Source organism: Eutrigla gurnardus (genome assembly GCF_963514095.1).
Source record: "Eutrigla gurnardus genome assembly, chromosome: 20".
Taxonomy (NCBI): Eukaryota; Metazoa; Chordata; class Actinopteri; order Perciformes; family Triglidae; genus Eutrigla; species Eutrigla gurnardus.
In genome coordinates this window covers 1,612,618-1,629,763 of record NC_139931.1, presented here as the reverse complement: position 1 = coordinate 1,629,763, position 17,146 = coordinate 1,612,618, and positions in this window count along the sequence as shown.

Here is a 17,146-nt window from a genome sequence, read left to right as displayed (position 1 = left end):
CCAAGCATTTCCAGGTGCATTTCCATGCTTCTCCAGCCCCTTCCAGCTGTGGTAAACTCCATATTTGTACCAATCCAATGGTCAGTATTCAGTCTACTTATTATGTCACTTGTTCATCACATTAAATGAGATGTTATTGTCCTCTAAACAACCAACATGATGTTTGGAGACAGCTTTTTACAGAAGGACCACAAATGAAAGGAAAACTAATTCCACTAACAGATCCACAGAAATATAATCACCAACTATTTTCATCATCTGTTCATCATCAAAAGTCATTTTTCATAAAGAAATGCCAGAAAATGCTGTTTTCAGTCCCTCAGATATGGAGATCTTCTTTTCTCTGTTCTATCATAGATGTCATCACATACAACACACATTTCAAGACCTTTATTCTAAATACAAGCTCTTTTCAAACCATGGAAACACCACACTAACATTCAAGGGTTTTCAAGGATTTCCAGCACCCGTACCAACCCTGGCGTAAACACATCGTCGGTATAAAAACGTGTTTCCCAATCAGCTGGATGACATCAGCCCTCATTAGCATATTAAAATGGGAAGACGACTGGAACGCACACGGATAATGACGGCGAGCGTTCGACACTCATTATCGGTGCCGGCGGCGAGATCTTTTGGGAAGAAGTAAACGTCGATTAATACCTTTCGCTGTGTAAATACCAACAATTACAGATCAGGCTGTTTGCTTGAAAAAGAGGGAGATAATTCTAATTAAAAACTGATCCGAGGGAAGAAAAGCAGAAAAGCCGCCGCCGGATCAATCTGAAGCAGGGAATTATTATTCGGCGGCGTGTGAAAAACTTTAGTGTTGTTTACAAGGTGTCACTTAACCGAATCCCTGCTCTTATTTCATATAATATCAGCTTGTATTCAGGAGGAGCAGCGATCCCGTCACGGGGGGGCGAGCGGATCAATACTTCATCAACTCATAAAGACTTTAGGAGTTTCCTCTAATTTAATAACACTGCTAATCTGTATATGAGTTTATGACTATAATCTCCCCGTTGCTTTGAGTCAACTCTTCTTTTCACTGAGACGTTATTAATATACAGTTTCTTTGATTAATGATTCTTAAAGTTGTTTATAGTCTGAAACCTCAAAACACAGAAACGCTGCTCATTAGCATCCGACCAGCTCCGAGATTATTATTTCATTAACAAATGAATCTGATGTGTTATATAAGGAACAACCCTGAAAAATCTAAAAAAAAATTAATAATAATAATAATAATAAAAACAAAGAAGCACCAAAAGCTGAAAGCGGCTAATGTGATGGAAACAATTTGTTGATTAATAATAAATTGTCAGCCGATTAATCAACCAATTGTTTCAGTGCTACGTTGATAATGTCAAAGGACTGAAATACATCGTATTTATAACGTAGAACGTTATAATGATACATTGTTTCTCATGACATGCAAACACTTTACTGAATATGTTACGCTACATTGAAGCCCTGTAGCAACAACGTAGCAACAATAAGAACGTATTGTTGCTACATTGTTGCCTTCCAACCTGGACATTGTCACGATAACCTGACGGTCCTAAACATACATAGAAAGTCAAGATTTGGTTTTAATATTGATAATAACTATTAAAACTCTCATAAGACACGCACATTGCAATGTTTTTAAGGAAATAAAAACAGGACGTTACAGCACCGACGTCTGTTTTTCGTACATTAACGTGTTAAACCCCGGCATGTTTCCGTCCACTGCGATGTAGAGCAGCTCTTTGATTTTCTTGTTTTCATTTCTTTTGATTAGATTTGATTTACTTGTTTTATTGTGTTTTTTAATAATTATAAGGTGCTATACGAATACAATAGCCTAAAGTATAAAGAAATCAACAGTTATGTTTCCCCCCCGTCGTGCCGGCTTGTTTCCGTCCTCCATTACTGAGCAGCTGAGAACACGTGAAGGAGACTCTGAATGTTGTGAAAGTCATCAGCTGCAAGTTGCTTTTGTTGTTCACAGTTGAGTCAAAGCGAGTTTATGCAGAAGTTATTAACAATTATTAACAACTTTGATGGGCGTTTGTTTTTTAGTATCCTGACGCCTTCAAGTGCTGTGAAATGTTTAGATTTAAATCGATACCACCCCCCCCCCCCCCCTCCCCACACACACACACACACACACACATGCACACACACACGCATGCACACACACACGCACACGCACACACACACACACGCACACACACCTGACCAAACTGGTAAATTTGTGCTCTTAATCAGCTTGCCAGCCTCGTTTCTCCACCGTCGGCACGGCGACACGCTTCCCTTCCCCCTTAATTCACCGGCTCTCGACAGACAGGCACGCTGATTAACATGCACGCCCAGGTAGGAGCTCCCTCCAAACACAACCTCACTGCCCACCAGGTCCACACACACACACACACACACACACACACACACAGCCATTATCCCCGCTACTCAATAGCACCCATCTCCATGCACATCTGTCGAGGCTGCCGCAATCCCCCCGCTCCTTAATTAGCTTTACAACTTTCTCCCCCCACCTCCCCCCTCCTCACACTTCTGGGTGGAAAATAAAGGAGGAATTTGTGGTGGAAAAGGACGAAGGGGGAAGACAAAGAGGGAGGAGGACATATGCTGAGACAGGAGATGAATGTTGGTGTTGGAGGGGCATTAATTCCCCTCATGTCCCGATGCCCCCCAGCATCACCAGGAACCCCCGTCCTCCCCGCCGGAGGATCGAGCCCTGCCAGCGTGGAGCCTCATCTTGTGTTATCTCGCATCCATCCACCTTTTCTTTTTTTGTGCTTTTTTTAAGTTGCCCTAGACGACTACGAAGCTGCCCTTTCTGATGCCTTCGCCGTACGTTTACTGCTCTCCGTTCTACGCGTTTGTACGACGGCGCCGCTGTAGGAAAAAACAAATAAATAAAGAAAAGAGGGGGGCAATAGTCAGGGGGAAAAAGTGGCAAACAGATCCCAGGAACAACATCTGAAGCCTCAGTCCAGAAGAGTGCAGTCAAGATACTGCACAGAACCCTCAAACTCCCAGGACCCGGGCTTGAAGATGACACAGATACCACCCCACCAGGGTTTTATATATATATATATATATATATATATATATATATATATATATTATATATCTGATATAATAAACAAGTTGCTTGGTTCCACTAACACCGGATGTTTGTCGTTGCTATGACAACAAGTGAAAGCTACCGCTAGCATCTCAGCCCAACCACCCCGATCAATAACACCCATAAGATGACCTCATATAAATAAAAGCAACAATAAGCATCAACATCATCACCCTAAGGACCTTAACGATCGCGTTGTCACACGTTGGGATGATTCATTAGAAACATACATACGTACATTCATGGGAAGTTAGCTAGCATAGATGCTGGTTGTTAGCATCGGAATAAACTCGCAAATTTGCCATTTTTTTCTCGGAATATCGCCCCCTTTCTCGGCTCCGTTTTTTTTTTTAATACGCCGTCGTACATGTGAGAGACGCATCCAATTAATAAGAAGTCAATAAGGTTTTAGTTCCACTCGAGTGCTTCCGAATGCTGAGTAAGGCTAATTATAATCCCGTGGAGCTTTTATACAATTTACACTTTGCCGACCCCCGGTGCTGATGACCTTTAGTCCCCCCTCCCTCCCTCCCCTCCCCCATTCCTGCAAAACTATTTCATGCACAACAATGCGAAGAGAAAAATAAATCACCGTTACTATGGTGACGAGCATGGAAACACTATGATAATCAGCGCCGCCTTCGAGAGTGTCGTTTTTTAAAAGGGTGGAGAAGAAGAGCAACGAGCTATTTTCGTCAAATCTGCTCTTCTGCGTCGGCGGCGGCTTCATTAGAACTTCCCACTGCGTGCGGAACCTTCCACGGGCCTCCCACCAGCCAACCACCGGCATACAAATACTAATCTACATGTTCCACCCGCCATCCTTTCCCTTTCCATCCAGCAATTATCCCCCCCGCCATCGAAAGCCATCAAAAACAGTAATTTCACTTTTTCACAGGTGGGCAGGCAGGCGGGCGGGCTTCCCCCCCACATCTCCTTCTTCCTCCGTGAAAGGCCTGAATCATCCCCTTATCTCCGTGGCGATTACACAGTGTGCACGAGAGTGAAAACAATGGGCCGCGGCGTGATGAGATCACGCCACTTCATTTCTTTTTCCGAGGCAGAGACATAGGAAAAAAAAAAAGTCAATCCACCCAGGTCGGCGAGGAGGACGGAGGATTTCTCGGTCACTGAGCCCACGGGTGGGGGGGCGGGTCATCCCCAGTAATAAGGGAGATGGGAAGAAGAGGATGTGATGGTAGTGAAGGGTCTAGAAAGCCTCGGCGGAAGTCAGTGACTGGAACTCAAACCCCTGACTTGATTCCTGCTTGTGTACGGGAACCCTCGGAGGATCGGACGCCGCCGCCGCACCGAGGACTCGTGTGGTGGTTTTGGGTCGCTGACTTGCAGAGAGGCGTGCTCGACTGAGAGGATGTGGCAGAGTGGAGTGACAGGTCTGGGGAGGAGGTCTGGGGATCCAGAGAGTCTGGTTTTCAGTCTGGATTTTAGAGTTTATCCCAAAGAACGTGAGAGAGGATAATCAGCTTCTTCCTCTCGACCGGTTTGAAACAAAGAAATATCACAAGGTTATATAACCAAAGGGTTTTTTTGCCCTCTTTTTCTATGAAGCACTTTTAGAAACCTAAAGAAATAGACATATGTATGTTTTCTGCTTTCAGGTGCTGTTAATGGTCTCCTGACCCCTCGGACCCGGTAGAGTCCAGATGCTGCAACGTCTCTCCGTCTAGACCACATCCATTCAGTCCTCTGCCGCGTTGCATTCAGGTGCAACCGTGAGCCGACACAGAAACACTTTTTTATGGAAAAAATGCAGGTAAAAGCGAGAATAACGTCCAATAAGGAAAATATGCGTTGAATGAACACGCACTGAGTATTCCTCTTATTAACAAATCCAGTGTTAACATGGTGTTTATAGACATTAATGCTGATTATTATATAATATTGTTACCTATAATATAATAAGTCCTACTTTGTCTTTTGCTGTAACATCTGCATACAAATATATCATTACTGACATTATATTTAATGGTATAAAGAAACCACTTAAAGGGCCACTAACAACGTGCACTTTACATCACAAATCAACATTTTCTGCTACGTTTCAAACATCTAAATGTATTTCTAGTGTTGCGTCCCTCCCACCGGTTTCTCATTAAATCCATCAGATAACTTTAATCATCGCAGCAGAAGATCACGTCTTTATTAATCGTCGTCGGCGTTATTATTGTCGTGAGTGCTTTTTTTTCACAAAATCAATCTGCACGTAAACAGCATTACCGTGCAATTATGTGCAATTATGTGTATGTTTTTGTCACTATGCTAATTGCTAAGTGGATCTTGGTGTATGACGGTGGGGGGGGGGGGGGGGTATATACAGTGTACCATATATTAATGATTTCTAGTTAAAGCATGTTTCCTCTTTCTGCAAACTTCACATCATGAGACGACCTGATTCACAGACGGCCTCCGTTTCCATTACACACACACACACACACACACACACACACACACAGACACACACACACACACACACACACACAAACACAAACACAAACACAAACACACACACACACACACACACACACACTTTTCTTTTTCTCATTGGGAGTGTGTGTGTGTGGGGGGGGGGGGTTGGAGGTGGGATGATCGTGTTAGGGGGTTCACAGAAGACTGACTGTTTATTATTGTCTTCGGCCCACTTAACTCTGACAGTAACAGAATGAGATGGGGGGGGGGGGACGCCATTAATCATGATGTCAGAGGGGGGGGGAAGCCAAGACCACATCCATATCCGCAACGTGTGCCTGAGAGGAGAAGGAACACAATATATAGTCGATATAAACAAGTTGCTTGGTTCCACTAACACCGGATGTTTGCCGTTGCTATGACAACAAGTGAAAGCTACCGCTAGCATCTTAGCCCAACCGCCCGATCAATAAACACCCATAAGATGACAGTTTGTCCTCATATGAATAAAAGCAACAATAACATCAACATCATCACCCTAAGGACCTTAACGAGGCGTTGTCACACGTTGGGATGATTCATGACAAACATAATCGTACATTCATGGGACGTTAGCTAGCATAGATGCTGGTTGTTAGCATCGGAATAAACTCACAAATTTGCCGTTTTTCTCTGAATACTGCCCCCTCTCTCGGCTCCGTTCTGTTTTCCTACAGTGGCCCGTCGTAGAAAAGTAATTAACTGCTTCTCTTTATAAATCCATGATGGCGGCGGTGGCGTGCTAACGTGAGATTAGCTGGATTAGATTGTAAACTGAACCGATATATTTTCAAAGAGTGCGACATTAGCATACAGTCGCCTGCACCCCAAAAAAAAAAGAAAAAGAAAGGTGCACCCGGCTCAGACGTGGATGGCAGCCTCGGTCTGTCAGGCGTCAGTCTGGGTGAGCCGACCCGCCGCCGCCAACGCCGCCGCCGTCCCAGCTGATTGACAGCTGCGTCTCTCAACGCCTCCCCCTCCCCCTCCCTTCCATAGCAACACCAGCCGCACACCTTCCTCTGCTATCAGTGACACCCAGATGTGCTACAGCAGCTGTCTCCCAGATTATTCCTCCACGTCTCCGAGCCGCCCATCTACATAGACAGCCGTCTAAATATTTAATCGTGCCAGAAGGCGCCGTCACACACTTTTTTTTAGCCGAGGAAATCCAAAAAAGATAGACTGTGAGAATGAAAGGTGGGGGGGGAGGGGGGACTGGTGGGGGAGGGGTCACGACTCGACCTGGCGCCGTTGAGTTGCAGGTAAAAACCTCAGGATGACAGAAGACGCCGGGATTGTTTGGAAGAATGACACGCGGTGCAGGAATAGAAGACAGGCTGCTCTTCCGGATATATACCCCCCCCCCTCCCCGATATCACATGTCTAACAAGACCATTTCCACGGCGTATACAGGTAGAGACATGTGACTAACTTTACATTGTGTCTACGTTCTTTTTCCGGATCCACCCGAGTGTGTCATCGCTGACAGCTGATCAGAATCCACACAGCGCCTGAGGTACGATCTGTAATTTGGACTTTTTTTCCCCCTTCTCTCCCCCCCCCCTCTTCTCTTTAAGCCTTGGCTCATTCCCAAGCAACAGATTGCTGCTGTCGCTGGAGTTGCCGCTCTCACAGATGGAGGCAGCATCACTTCCTGAGGAGCCTGACAGGATCAATCCAGGAGCTCATTCGCTCGCAGTCAATTAAGCCATGTTAGTTTTGACAGGAGCCACGGGCGAAAAAAAAATAACAGCCGTCACTGTCTGGGAAGGAAAATATTGTGACCAAACAAAAAAAAAGGAAAAATGCTCTTGTTTACCGGAGGGGAGAGGAGGGGGGAGGAGGGGGGAGGGAGGGCTGCATCGAGCCTCAGCGGGAGCTCGGCTAGATTTGACGGAGAGCGGAGGCTGAACCTCAACAACGGTTTAATTTGTTAGGAGACATAAAACGCCCGGGGTGATTTCATGAATCCCAAAAAAACAAGCACTAATCATGACCTTGATGGATTCCGATGGCGGATTCGGGGTTCCATCTGTCCTCACGGCTTCTACACGGGTCATTCAGGTTCACCACCTCCTCTGATACCTTCAATAAATTATCACTGGAGTAAATAACACAATGCAAAGGGGGGGGGGGGGGGGGGGGGGGTCGAAACAACCTAGAACATAAATGTGTGTGTGTGTGTGTGTGTGTGTGAGCCCTCCCACCGAGAGAAGAGCCGGCGCTGCTATCTTTGAACCTATCGGAAAGGCGAGTGAAACTCTTTGATTAGGACATGTAGGTAGGTAGCTGTGGGCGATGGACTGAAAACACTTGGCATCTGCTTGCAAGTCTCCACACACCCGAGGTGAGGGACACACACATGCACACGCACACGCACACACACACACACACACACACACACACACACACACACACACACACACACACACACACCTCCCTGGCTGAGCTCGGCTTTACCCTGGGCATCATTACAGACACTACACATTCCTCCTTTGAAGGGTTATCAAGGCTCCTCATTAAAGATGTCCCTGGCTTTCTTAGTGATGTGGGACTCCACAGGGCGTAATATACCCCCTTTAATTAGTTTGCAAACTCATTAGTGGGAGCCGGGCAATTAAACGTCCTTCCTCCGGAGTAGTTTACAACAGGACAGAGGGATCCCAGGGGGGGCTTACAGCCCCAGAACCAGCACCACGTTCTGTGGCGGGACCCGTTTGTTACGGGAGTCCTGGTTCCTGATTCAGTCCTGGTCCCGGATTCAGTCCTGGTTCCTGATTCAGTCCTTTACCCGGATTCAATGGTCCCGGATTCAGTCCTGGTCCCTTGGATTCAGTCCCGGCCCCTGATTCAGTCCCGGTCCCTGATTCAGTCCCGGCCCCTGATTCAGTCCCGGTCCCTGATTCAGTCCCGGCCCTAGGCTGGGTGAACCCTGCCTGAACTTCCGGGAAATTTGGATTTCGCTCGGCAGTTTAGGCTGGACACCCTCAGGCTTACTTTCGCTGTTACATTGCCAGAATCTTTGGCTCCAATCAGAAACGGCCATTCTCTCCTGGCACGCTCTGATTGGTTGTAGGACTATCCAATTGCGTACGGAGTCATTTGAACGATGCCCATTGATCCCGCCTCTTGAGCAGTAGAAACAAAGCGCAGCTTCCCCAGACTAATGTTCAATCTTAAAAGATTGTCCTTAGTATGGTGAAAACCAGACTATCCCGGCCCCTGATTCAGTCCCGGTCCTTGATTCAGTCCCGGTCCCTGATTCAGTCCCGGTCCCAGACCTGATGTCCATTCAAGGCTTTGCTAAATGAACAACAACCAAAAAGTGCTCCTCCTTCACTTCTTTAATTAACAACTTCCTACCTTATGTTAAATCCTCGGGGTATGAATTGAAAAAAATAATAATTTATTTTTCTATATACATATTTTAATATACATTATATCTGAACAATTAGCTGGAGAAACATTAAAAACAGTATGCAGGTATGGCAGAGATTTTATAATCCCTGTTATGAAGCTTGTTATCAGGATTTCCTTCCATTTATATAGATATATAATCATATTGTTTTTTCTTAGCATGTGAATCAAATTACACTTAAAGTACTAAAAGTAGCCGACTCATCACGCAGAATGACTTGTTTCCAAATAAAATATATTATTTTTATGGATTATAATAACTGATGCATCACTTTAATGTTGTAGCTGGTAAAGGTGGAAGTTAGTAGAAATACTTTATTTACTGATGGGTAGTACTTTCTTTTTTAAAAAAAACCTAAACGACACATAAGTAAATAAATAATAATATAAAATAATTATTATAAATCAGTGTATGCAAGTCTGCCATCCTGCTGCTACCAGAGGAGCAACATGTGTCATTTTTACATGAAATGGAAGTAAAAGTACCTCAAACGTGTACTTCAGCTGTCACGTTTGTCTTTAGAACGAGGTCGTCAGGAAGTCTAACACATCTGCTGTTTTATTGTTCATGTGACCTAGATAGTGATGGTATTAATGGTTTTATAGCAGCTTCAATCGCTTCAGAAAACAAAACAATAACACATAAAGGGTGTGAACATAATTTCCAAACAATAACAATAAAACCACCAACCTGAAGGCTGAGGAGGGTTACGTCACAATAACACAATAACACATGAGGGCCTATTTTTTTTAAACGTCTTCATTTCTTTTTTTTAATGGATTTATATTTGGTTTTTATGGCGTGAAGAAGTCCACGGCGCCTGATACCGGGGGGAGGAGGAGGAGGAGGAGGAGAGCCAATCTGCCTGTTTACACCATCTCATCTTCCGACAGAAGCCTCGGCGCCTGCCCTGCGGAACACCTCCCCCCCATCCAACATGTTTGTAGAAGTGTTCATGCTGAACAAAGTGATTGTATCATCTGGGCCTACTCTTCCATTCGTGTTTGTGCTGCTTCTCCTGAACACCCCCCCCCCCCCCCCACCCACCCAAACTCAAAGCGAAGTTTGAAAAATGGAAGAAGGGAACCATGCAAAGTGGACATATTCTCCAGCCTGCCGTAAAATAACCGGGGGGGACGGACCATTAGCCATTCGCCGCCGCCGAGTTGCAGTTTTTTCTTGCATCTGCACGAACAGAAGGTCAAAAGAAACTTAACAAAAGAAAATATAAAGGAAATAATAATAAGGAGAGAGAGAAAACATCATTTTCAAACAGTGCTGCAGATAATCCGACGTGTTACACCACTTTTCTGAGGCGGCAAAAAAACAGTCAATTTGTCATCCGGTGAAGAGGTTGAACCTTTAATTAAAGTGGAGAGCCGCCGACATTAGGGGCACCACCTAAATGTCACATGATAAATAACGGCAGACGATCGGGGGAAAAAAGAAGCTCGGAATCGTCTCTGTCACTCGGATGGGTGGGGGGTGGGGGTGGGGGGGTAAAAAGGCCACACACATTACAGGGTAACTGCATATCAATATGTTAAATAGGTTCAATTGTATAAATTGATTAAATGACCCAATTGCAAAACCAGCCGTGCTTTAAAAAAAAGAAAGTAAAGGGGACCCTGTTGTTGACAATGTCACGTAGCCCCCCCCCCCCCCCCCCCCAGACTATTAATGGAAACCAAGCGGGGAGAATGTGGCGGCGAGTGACATTATTAAAGTAGATGATGGGTTTTTCTGAGCGGATCATTCACTGAACGCGATCGATAGCTGGCGTGTCAAAAACGCCGGCGGGGGGGGGGGGGGGGGCGTGGAAAACGCATCGCCACGGACGCTATTAGAAAACGACTGGCTAATTGTGTCCACGATTCTTTTGTTGGTGTTTCGCACTGAAGCACCCCCCTGAAGGCATCCCTCCAACCTTTTCCAAAGTCAAATTCAAGCACTTTTCAAGCATTTTCAAGAATTTCCAGGTGCATCTCCATGCTTTTCCAGCCCCTTCCAGCTGTGGTAAACTCCATCTTTGTATCAATCCAATGGTCAGTATTCAGTCTACTTATGATGTCACTTGTTCATCACATTAAATGAGATGTTATTGTCCTCTAAACAACCAACATGATGTTTGGAGACAGCTTTTTACAGAAGGACCACAAATGAAAGGAAAACTAATTCCACTAACAGATCCACAGAAATATAATCACCAACTATTTTCATCATCTGTTCATCATCAAAAGTCATTTTTCATAAAGAAATGTCACAAAATGCTGTTTTCAGTCCCTCAGATATGGAGATCTTCTTTCCTCTGTTCTATCATAGATGTCATCACATACAACACACATTTCAAGACCTTTAGTCTAAATCAAAGCACTTTACAAACCTTGAAAATACCACACTAAAATTCAAGTGTTTTCAATGATTTCCAGCACCCGTACCGACCCTGATATGATCCGTGCATGAATAATAATGTCTGTCTGACACCGAGTCGTCGTGTGAAACTCTGACAACCCTCTTTTGTCTTCACACTGCATCAGCACACATTTTCAAAATTGGTTCATTTCACTCTCGCTTATTATCAGGCAGCTTAATCTTGACCCTTCAAATTCTCTAAAATTATCGCCCCGTCTCTTGTCATCCCCTTTTCCTCTCGAAAAAAAAAAGGAAAACCCTCGACTGCGCCGTCAATTCTGCTAAATTCCTCTCTCATCTCTTGGCACTTGATCCTCTAATCTTGCTTTGTGTCACTCACTCGCCAGAAGCTCTTCCTCTGTGACTCACCTCCATGTTTTACAACAACAGCCTCAATCAATTCTGTTCATCTTGAAATTTTGCAACCAGTGGAAGGAAGTGACCATATTTGGACTGTGGATGGAGCGACGGGTGGATCTGACCAACACATCCTCACTGGATCTGGATCCATGTCATCAACTTCACAGCTACGTATTAAAGTCATCTTAGCTAACTGGCATTGGTAGTGTGGTAGCGACCTGTCAATCAGCAGGTAAGTCCCGCCCCCTAAAGCATCCCCTGCTTTCTGGTCTGGTGGACTCTAAATGGACCATAATGTACTAAATGAACATCATGCTGGATTGAAGAAGACTTGAAACTAGAGATTGAGACCATAAACTCATGTTTACAATGTTTACTGAGATAATACATCAAGAGAGAAGTAGGACCATTTTCTCATAGACTTCTATACAACCAGAGAGGAGTCGCCCCCTGGTGGCCAGCAGAGAGAAGTAGGACCATTTTCTCATAGACTTCTATACAACCAGAGAGGAGTCGCCCCCTGGTGGCCAGCAGAGAGAAGTAGGACCATTTTCTCATAGACTTCTATACAACCAGAGAGGAGTCGCCCCCTGGTGGCCAGCAGAGAGAAGTAGGACCATTTTCTCATAGACTTCTATACAACCAGAGAGGAGTCGCCCCCTGGTGGCCAGCAGAGAGAAGTAGGACCATTTTCTCATAGACTTCTATACAACCAGAGAGGAGTCACCCCCTGGTGGCCAGCAGAGAGAAGTAGGACCATTTTCTCATAGACTTCTATACAACCAGAGAGGAGTCGCCCCCTGGTGGCCAGCAGAGAGAAGTAGGACCATTTTCTCATAGACTTCTATACAACCAGAGAGGAGTCGCCCCCTGGTGGCCAGCAGGGAGAAGTAGGACCATTTTCACATAGACTTCTATACAACCAGAGAGGAGTCACCCCCTGGTGGCCAGCAGAGAGAAGTAGGACCATTTTCTCATAGACTTCTATACAACCAGAGAGGAGTCGCCCCCTGGTGGCCAGCAGGGAGGATGACAGTTTAAAGGCACTTCAGCATTGGCTTCACTTTAATGAACCGTAGGTTGGTGCCTGGTGGGATATCGACCAGTAGTGCTACCCCTAGAAGCCTGGAGGACCTTTTTTATTAAAACATTTTAAAGGAAACATTAGTGTTGTTTCTTTATGAATATCATGAGGAAACATTTTCTACAAAGTTACAAAATGAATACTCAGCGATGCCATCGGGGCGATCCTCTCTTGGATTATCTTTAATCTCCACATACATTGAGCGAAGGCGACGAGACGCCACAGACGTCGTGTGTTTGCGGGAGGCTGTATGGATGTTTGCTGTGAGACATTCTTGGATTCCCACAAACATGTACCTCACAAACATTTGCTGCAGACTTCAGATACCACGAAACTCTCGCTTTGTGTTTGTTGCCAAGTTTCTACGAGAGCAGAGAAAAGACGCAGTTGATGTATGCTTTGTTCGCTGCTCGTGTTTAATCTGCTTCCACGCTGCCAGGTAACAGGAAACAAGCTGCTCCGCCTCCTCAGCCAATCACAGCCCTTCCATTCCCTCCCCTTCCAATCCCTTATATATAAACACTGTTCATCTCACATACACATAATGAAGTCTAGGGGTATCTTTGACTATTTATATTATATTCTACGTGGCAATATTGTATCAATCGGTTATAAAAACTATGAATATTGTGATAACGTTCTCCTCTTGTGTGTATTTCCTATTAAATGTACATATTTAAAGGTGAAATGTACTTCTATCACAGTGAAAACAGACACAAGAGAAACATTCTTCGAGGCCCAGAATGAGTTCAGATTTTAAAACATCCCTTGTGCTCCCCGTCTACGACATCTTAAATCAAACCGATGCAAATATTGTTAATAATTCAAGCCTCACTGGTGCACTTAATCTACCTCCTGCTCTAATCTTCTCCAAATAATTCATTCGCTCGGTGATTAATTACGCTCGTTTGTGTCATGTGGAAACAACATTTGTTTTTAATTGTGCATGTCAAAAGAATTTTACAGTCGTCCCATTTGCGCCGGGGCGTTTTGGTCACCGCGGGGCGCCCGGCGTTTCGTTTCCTCTGCATCCGCCAACAATCAGATTTTTCCCCACCATCGCACCATATGTGGCATCACAGTTAATTACTCAAGAGAAATTGGCTGAAGACGCGGCAGAACAGCAGGTGAGGATCCGCAGCCCAGAGCTAAAAAACCCCGACGCTAGGCGGTCAAGCTCAGCCGCCCTCGGCTCCTTGGCTGCCTGAGACGCCGCCGCCGCCGATGAGCTCGTTCACGCTGGTTCGGCCTTCATTACAGATCAGGGAAGGTGCAATTAGCACCCCCCTCTCTCCCCATACTCGTTCATAATTACCTTTAGACACCCACTTAAACAGGGAAGCGTATAAATCACAGCCGCGGACGCCACATTACGCCCAGCAGATGTCGGAGGCGCCCCCCAGGACGGGCCCCAAAAACACACCGCGAGGTACTCTAATAAATAAGCATGGCCTTTTAAGATTCCTGCGTCCTCGGGTTCACGGCTATATTTCTTGTGAATTATAAGAAAAGGAAAAGGCGTGCAGAAGAACAGAAGGTCAATTAAGAGTGGTGGAACGCGACAGATTAGTTGTGTTTGATGTCCTCGTGACATTTGTGGCAATTTCTTTGCTGAAATATGTGATTCAGGTTTACCTGTGTGGCTGCAGAGCGACGGGGCGGTCGCACGTTCTGGTTTTTTTGGGGACATCTGGGTGAATTTGCATGAGGAGAAGTTAACAACGCCGTGACAACGACACTGTTTGCTGCTCGAGGATGTCGACGTGTTGAGAGAACGTTGGTGCAACAACAAAGCAAACAAAGTGTCGGAAAGACAGGAAATCCTCCACGAAACTCCCAGAAACAAACAAGGACCAGACTCGGCTGTTCTTTATAGCTCATAGCTTCTTCCCAACGCTTCTTTCTGCTCCAACGTATCCTTCTTATGGACTGAACGTTTGAAACGTGGTTAACAGACGAAACAAAACATAGTTAGGTTGAGTTAAAAGCTTAAAAATCATAGTCTGACTATTTATGGGGGAGCTCAAAAGGACACAACTCCCCTGAAAGCCTCCCATGAGACGTTCAGGGGCAATAATTATGAAGTAATTAGTCTCATTAGTTAATTAGAAAGCCACTGTGTAACCTGAACCCTGGTTAACATCCGTGAAACCAAACAAAAAGGGACACTAACGTTGGTCTCCTGGGTGAAAGTCTTGTGTTTATTAGACTGCCCAGCATCCAGACCTCCTCCCCGACGTGGACTTCCACACACTCAATTAAATGTGATTTAAAACAGTTTGATTGGGCACATTAAAAAGCAGTGCTTCACTGTTAAGTCCTCGTGAACACAAAAGACTGAGCTTGACCTTCAAATCGGCCAAATGCCATCGGGGAGCAGGACATAAAAAACTAGTCCAGACGAGGTTCCTGTCCCTGGACCTGAATGTCTAAACGCCCTGAAGACCTCCCGCTGGAGGATCCGGCATCAACAGACCAAAAGCAGCCAGACTGGGAAGGGGAATCTCACTAAAAATAACCCTGAAGGAACCTCGGAGGTTTAATGAGAGAAGTTTAAGGTGGAGGGGATTATGACAAGACGTATGAATGTCTTTCCAAACAGGAGAGAGGCTTCACGTCTCCGCTTAGAGAATTTCAGTTCAATAAATAAATAAATGCTTTGGAGTCTCGTTTAAAGTCCCGCCACAGAACCAAACAACAAGAAAGCATCGCCGGGTGGATTTAAGACTCAGCAGCTTCATCTACGTCAAGGACAGAAATAACAAAACGCCTTCTTAGGATGTTTGGGAAATAATTCTAAATCCTAGAAGTGAAGTAAAGTGTGTGATGCAGCTCCACGTCACGTTGTATGTGGAGAGCAATGCATTCTGGGGGCGGCTGAGGATGCTATAAACTCAGGTCTAACACTAGTATACATGCAGATATTTCCCTCTCATGACCGACTCAATATGTATGTATATATATGTTATGTTTGTTTTTGTTCAATATGTTTATCAGTAAAGTAACTAAACTTGGTATCTGAAAGGGTCAAAACGTTTTTTTGTTTTATTTCATTTCTGGATTTTGAAATGAAAATGAACGGATTTCATTCTAAAGGGCAGTTTATTACCCCGATGATGTGTTTTGTTGTTTATTTTGGAGGACCTGGTCCTGGTCCTGGACGTGGTCCTGGTCCTGGTTTTCCTCCCCACCCAATTAGACCGACAGCTTTCCAGTGAAAGCGACAAGTAAATTCACATAAAAAGAAAAATCGCTGTCTAAGTCAGCTGGTTGTTAACATAACTTTGATATGAAAACCCACCGGGGTCATCAGGGGGGGGGGGGGGGGGGGGGGGGTTTGTATGAAGAGGGACGTTTTACCGCTGCGCCCCCCGACACATTCCTGATTCTGACACGTTCCTTTTCTGCGACTGAGATTGCTTTCAGAAGTACTGCTATTCAGCCGGCGAGTAATGACACGGACAGACATAAACAGAGCGCCTCTATTCATGCCTCCAGCCGCCTGTATGGCTCTTATTTGGCCTTGGCGGCGAATATCGGCGAGATGAAAAGTGAAACGCCTCGACGTGGAGAGAATGTCTGGAACCGAACGCAAAACATCGACTTTGTGTCGAGCCGTCGCTCATCGTCTCGCTTACATTCCTACGGACCGAGAGTCTTCTGGGTTTTTACTTTCTCACCTTCTGATGTTTATTCTTCAATATACCTTGAATGGAATTTCAAATATTAATTAGTCAAAAAACGACCAAAAAGGTCCCTTTAGCTGGTCCCAGAGCTTTCAGCCACAGTGCATGGTCTCCATCAGCAGCCCAGCTGGCATGAGGTTCAGGTTTCCAGTTAAAAGCTCATGCATATATATATATATATATATATATATATATATATATATATATATAATACTGAAAATATCTGAAAATATTGTATAATTTCTGCTTTAATTTTGTACATAATTTGGTCAATGAGCCATGAATTGGATATATATATATATCCAATATTGGATGGTTTTATCATATTTTTAGCAATAAAAGCTTGAATATTGTCTTTTTTTATCTCTGTTTTAGCCTTTCTGAGGTTATTTAATGGTCAAATCAATAAACTGTATTTCATTATTATAATGTTTTCATCAGGGTGAACTGACGTTTATCATTTGAACCTCTTTGTGTGTGTGTGTGTGTGTGTGTGTGTGTGTGTGTGTGTGTGTGTGTGTGTGTGTGTGTGTGTGTGTCACATCTGTCACAGCCGCTACAGCCGGATGCTTCACATTGGGAGG